The sequence below is a fragment of the Calliphora vicina genome, chromosome 2, assembly GCF_958450345.1.
Source record: "Calliphora vicina chromosome 2, idCalVici1.1, whole genome shotgun sequence".
In the NCBI taxonomy this organism is placed as follows: domain Eukaryota; kingdom Metazoa; phylum Arthropoda; class Insecta; order Diptera; family Calliphoridae; genus Calliphora; species Calliphora vicina.
The window spans coordinates 90,760,247-90,766,436 of record NC_088781.1 but is presented as its reverse complement, the minus strand read 5'-3'; the positions used below and the strand labels follow the sequence as shown (position 1 = coordinate 90,766,436).

Here is a 6,190-nt window from a genome sequence, read left to right as displayed (position 1 = left end):
AATTCAAAAATTCAGTAGGATAATCGACGGCTTGTTCTTCGTTCATTACTGTGCCAATCTATATGTATTTTATTGTTTTGCCAGGCAGTTTCAATTGTATTTGCTTATTGATCTTGTTAACATCATAATTTGTTGGTGCCAAAATTGCATGTTCCCACAGACAATTCGAGTTGTTGTAGTTCGTTGTAAGACTTGGGAATACTTTGTCGACAACGTCTTGAATATTCATTTGCATTTGGCAGAAGTCCGGAAATGAAATCTAATTTGTGGAGGGATCAAGCCGATGTCATTTGAAAGCATGTGTTGTACTTTTGGATATTTTGAAGGAAGTGTTTGGAAATAGGATTCGCGCCGGAAATGTAACTTAGTAGCAGCTCAGACGGCTCAATAACTGGTGGCAGAATAACTTTACCGTTCGAACAGCACATTCCCGGGGATTCCTTAGGGAACTTCAAAATGCTGCAATGTAAGTAATGTTTGTTCATTGCGCTAATTAGTACATCCTTGTGATTCCTGTAGTCATCATACTTATTGTAATAAAATCCGGGCAACTTTAAATCGATTCTTTCTCTTGATCGAGTCATTCGGGAGCAAACAACTATATGCTGTTGAGGTGTTTCTGCAGCACTCGATGAAGATGCACTGCGACGCATTTGCTGAAGCCGTTAATCTCGTTCTCTTCCCGTTTCTGCGACTCTAGACGTAGATGCCCTTTCGAAAACAAATTTTATTTGAATAAAACCGTTATTTTTTATTAAAAGTGATATGCGGAGTTATTCAAAATATTATTTTTTTAATAGATTTCATATGGAAATTTTTTAATCATGCACCTAATTTGCAAGAGTAAACAAAATTGTTTATCATCGATTGATAATATAAAAGAACTTCTATAGTACCGGCCATGTGTTGGAATGTATTCCTTTTTTCTTTTACACCAAATCATTAATTTTTAGAATGATGTTAAGCAACAAAATGAAAATTGTCATTGTTTGAACGTTGGAAATAAAAAAAGTATTTATGTATATGTGTTACAGTGTTACCCGCTATGCTTTTCTGAAGATTCCGTGAAAATTTTATAAAAATCGGTCCAGCCGTTGAGTCCATATGGAACATACATACACACATCTGTTTTTATATGTAATGGCATTAACGGTATAATGTAAAAATTAGATTTGTACACACCTCTCCGCCCACAGACCGAATATCAAAAATCTGACTTTACAGTGTTACCCGCTGGGTTATTCTGAAGATTCCCTGAAAATTTCATCAACATGTTCTTGCTTCGGCAGAACATATACTAAAATTGGAACGATACAGAGAAGATTAGCATGGCCCCTGCGCAAGGATGACACGCAAAATCGTGAAGCGTTTGTCTATGCAGATGACGATCAGTTTCTTTACTATGCAGGCTCACAGTTTCCTGATGTCTTAAAGGAAGGAGTTAATTACATTATTAGTAGAGTTTTAACTTGGTCTTCTGAAAATGGATTTAAACTTAATTGAAGAAAGACTAAATTAATGGGATTTGGTTTCCGAACTGATGATATGGATATTACACTTGATGGCACATGTATTGAATTTGTAAATAGGATGAAATGTCTCGGTGTCTTGATTGATGATCACTTAAATTTTAAAGCTCATATTAACAGCATTTCTTCCAGAATATCATTTTTATTGAGAAGGTTATATTCACTTGATATATATCTTCCATTTTCTATTAGAATGCGTGTCGCTAATGCTTTATTGATGCCACATATTTTGTATTGTATAGAAGTATTTTCTGGTACTACGGGTCGTGAATTTGCTACATTTAAAATAATTTTCAATAGAATAGTGAGATTTGTTTTTCATTTGGGAATACGTCACCATGTAACTCCCTTTGTGGACAGATTCCTTCGATGTTCATTTCATAATTATGTAGCTATAAGGTTATTAATATTTTTTACAAGATTTTTGTAAACGGTTTCCCTGATTATATAGTAGACAACTTTCATTTGATAAACTCTGATAGGAACCCTCAATTTTTATATCCACTTTTTCATTCCGCAATATTTGAAAGATCATTCCAGATAAGATTATCAAGAATATGGAATACACTACCTAGGGATCTAAGATGTTTCTCATCTTCGCCTTATGCCTTTCGAAGAAAACTAATGAATTATGTAATTACACATGATTTATAATTTTTTCTCCTTCTCTTTAACTATTCCTCAAAATTTAAAAGATATGCACTTTCATGCATTATAATTTTTTTGTTTTATTATTATATAATGATTTAAAAAAAGGGTCTGATAACTATATTTTTTATTTTTTTTATTAAATTATATATACATTTATATTTATTTAAATGTTTGCATAAAAGAAAAAAAATATTAATAATTTTGTAATTACTTGTTTTTAACTATTTTTATTTATACTATTTTTGTTAAAAGTTAATATATTTAATTATTTTATTTAGTAGCTTTTATTAGCCATTAATGGCCCCTAAGGCTTGGTTATATAAATTGAAGAAAAATAAATAAAATATTTATTATACAAAAAAAAAAAAAATCGGTCCAGAAGTTTTGTATATATATAGATGGTATTAGCGGTACAATGTAAAAATTTGATAATGCCACGCCCCTCCGCCCGCAGACCGAAAATCAAAAATCTGACTTTACAGTGTTACCCGACAGGCTATTCTGAAGATTCCCTGAAAAATCGGTGGAGCCGTTTTTGAGTTCATTCGGAACATACATACACACATACATACCCACATACAAACATCCATTTTTATATATATAGATAAAAACCATGATTTACATGCAAATGCGGGACATCACATATGTTTAAACTTAACTGTTCGAAATTTTGAATTGGCTTTTCTGGAAAAACGAAAAATCGGAATTTTTTTGACCAGATATTTGCAATAAGGGTCATAACTACCCTAAACAAATTATTTTTTTAAAAAAATTAAAAAAAATTTAATTTCGGAGCGAAATGGGTTAATACTAGCTGTCCCGGCAAACGTTGCCATAGCTCACACAAAGTTTGAAGACTCCCACTATAATAGTAGTCCAGATATGCAATAATAAATTTTTACTTTGAATGGGAGGTGCCATGCCCATTGTTCCTATATAGGTCAATTGTGAATCTAAACCATCCAGGGACCCACTCAAACACACACAAAAAATTTCATCGAAATCGGCCCAGCCGTTAAGGAGGAGTTCGGTTACAAGCGTTGTTCTGCCATAGCTCACAAAGTTTGAAGACTCCCACTATAATAGTACTCCACATATGCAATACTAAATGTGTACTTTGTATGGGAGGTGCCATGCCCATAGTTCCTATATAGGTCAACCAGCTAAAACCCGATGTGCTTCGCTACCTGTAAAGTAATGATTTACAATATAGTAGTCTATATAAAATTAGTTTGTAATGTAATAAAAAGTACGTTATTTATTTCATATTTTCTAACCTTTATGTGAATTGTAATAAAATACAAAAGTTTAGAACCAAAAATATTTGAATTTAATGTAGGGTTTTCTACTCGCGAACATGAAAAGGATGGATTGCAAAGACTGACCTTGAGCTTTATCAATTGACATTGCAAATGCTAAGCAAATAGGAAACTTCAATCGATTAAAATCAATGGCATTTCCGAAGTTACAATCGGAATACGTGCAGCAATACATCTGTCCCTTTATACTTCCCAGTTATAAAAGTCGCCCCGATTAGATTGTTCATTAATTTCCTTATACTGTATGTCGAGTGTCATTACAAATACGCAAACAATCATACAAACACACATTGACTTTTATATATGGGGCATTTCACGTCAAGTGAACCAACTTTTGAAATCGATGTCTTCCGTTCGCGATGAAATTTGCACCAATGTTAGTTCTATTGGATTGTAATTCGGACACCATTTTTCAACAAGATCGGTCAAGAACTCTCTGAGTTATAGGAGGTCAAAATTTTACATTTTGGCCAAACAGGTGTTTTTTTTTATCCATATAACTTATTACCTATTGTTCTTAGCAAAATGTTTTTTTTTTTTTTTTTTTTTTCAGTATCTTTTTCTTTATTGAATCTTTCTTTTTAGAAATTTACAAATAAGTATTCAAATCTTAACCTAAACTAAAACTAAAGTTGTTATTGCCGCTGCAATATCCAACATGAGTGCTCGATGATTATCTGGCCAGATCCAGTGTTTCCAATCGCCTCAGTCGTCTATGACCCTCAAATGACAGCAACTCCCTGGCGAGGGGGTTTGGATGATCCATTAGTTTTGAAATGTATTTTAGACTGGAGAGTTTGATCTCCTCGCGTATTATGGGGACATTGAGATCCCTATGGATATTACTATTGCGAATGTACCATGGGGCACCTGTTATTGTCCTTAACAGTGCTGACTGCTTTCTTTGCAATTTTTCAACGTTAGATGAGGAGGCTGTTCCCCATAGCTGAATGCCGTATAGCCATATCGGTTTTATAATTGTTTTGTACAAAAGCACTTTGTATTCCAAGTCTAGAGCAGACCGTGGGCCAATTAACCAGTACAGTTGGACTGACTTTAATTTTATTTGCGTAACCTTGGCTTCAATATGGTGGGACCATGTTAAACGGCGATCAAGATGGATACCGAGATATCGCACATGGCTCTGTTCTGGGATTTTGATATTATTTATCTGTATGGAAGGGCAACTTTCTCGTCTTAAAGTAAATGTAACGTGAATACATTTTGTTGCATTGACCTTAATTTTCCATTTGTCCAGCCATTTTTCCAAATCGCCGATGTGAGACTGGAGTTGTTCAGAAGCTATTACGGGATTTTCATGTGTACTTAAAAAAGCAGTATCATCCGCAAATGTAGATGTGTGAGTCAGTGCGCTCGTGGGCATATCTGCAGTATATAAAATATATAGGAACGGCCCTAGAATACTTCCCTGTGGTACACCAGCGGATATTTTTCGACGTGTTGAGATCACATCCTTTGATCTGATTTGGAAAGATCTTTCTTGTATGTAATTTTTAAGCAGTTTATGTACGTTCGCAGGTAGTAATTTTGTGTATTAGTCCATCGTGCCAGACTTTATCGAAGGCTTGAGATATGTCAATAAATAATGCGGAACAATACTGCTTGCTCTCGAAGGTTTTCCGAATAAGTGTAGTTATCCGATGTACCTGTTCGATAGTACTATGTTTCCTTCTGAAACCAAATTGATGGTCAGGAATAATGCAATTTTCGTCAAGGTGCACTATAAGTCTCTCAAGTAACAACTTTTCAAAAAGTTTTGAGAATATTGACAATAGGCTAATGGGACGGTATGATGTCACTTGAGTGACATCTTTTCCCGGTTTCGGTATCATAACTATATCAGATATTTTCCATGAGGATGGGAAATATCCAATACGTAGTATTGAGTTAAATATGAACAAAATAATTCTCAGTGCTGAGTTGGGCAGATTACTTATCATCGTGGTAGTAATTTTATCTATACCAGGTGATTTTCCAGCCTTAAGACCTTTGACCGTCGTCCTCACGGCAGAGAACCGGAATTTTAGTGGGGCTGGCACCACATTATTTATGACATTATCTCTAATATATGAATTTGTATCATTTGGGGTAAATACATTCTCCAAGTGATTGGCAAATGCTTCGATTTTTTCTGAAGTATTTTTTGCCCATTCTCCGTTCTGAAGGCGTATGGGCGACTCATATACAATAGGGCATTGCATATTTTTCACAGCTTTCCAGAGACTATATTCTGTGTTCTTAGTAGGGTCTAAGTTTCTAAGATAATTTCTCAGGTTAGATTCTTTATTAATCTTTAAGGCGACGTGAAGACTTCTTTGGCACTGATTAAGTTTAGCCTTTACGTTCGGAGATCGCGATTGTTGCCATTGCCGTATGAGGGTTCTCTTTTCTTTGATAAGAGAATCAATGTTTTTAGGTATATGTGTTACAGTGTTACCCGCTATGCTTTTCTGAAGATTCCGTGAAAATTTTATAAAAATCGGTCCAGCCGTTGAGTCCATATGGAACATACATACACACATCTGTTTTTATATGTAATGGCATTAACGGTATAATGTAAAAATTAGATTTGTACACACCTCTCCGCCCACAGACCGAATATCAAAAATCTGACTTTACAGTGTTACCCGCTGGGTTATTCTGAAGATTCCCTGAAAATTTCATCAACAT

At 34.5% G+C, this 6,190-nt stretch overlaps 1 non-coding gene across 1 annotated transcript; it reads left to right on the top strand.

The window, feature by feature from the left end:
- The first annotated feature begins 1,273 nt into the window (after positions 1-1,273).
- On the top strand, positions 1,274-1,377 carry LOC135952771 (U6 spliceosomal RNA). Its single transcript, XR_010576133.1, has one exon. It is a non-coding gene; the product is annotated as a U6 spliceosomal RNA (small nuclear RNA).
- The last annotated feature ends 4,813 nt before the right edge of the window (positions 1,378-6,190 follow it).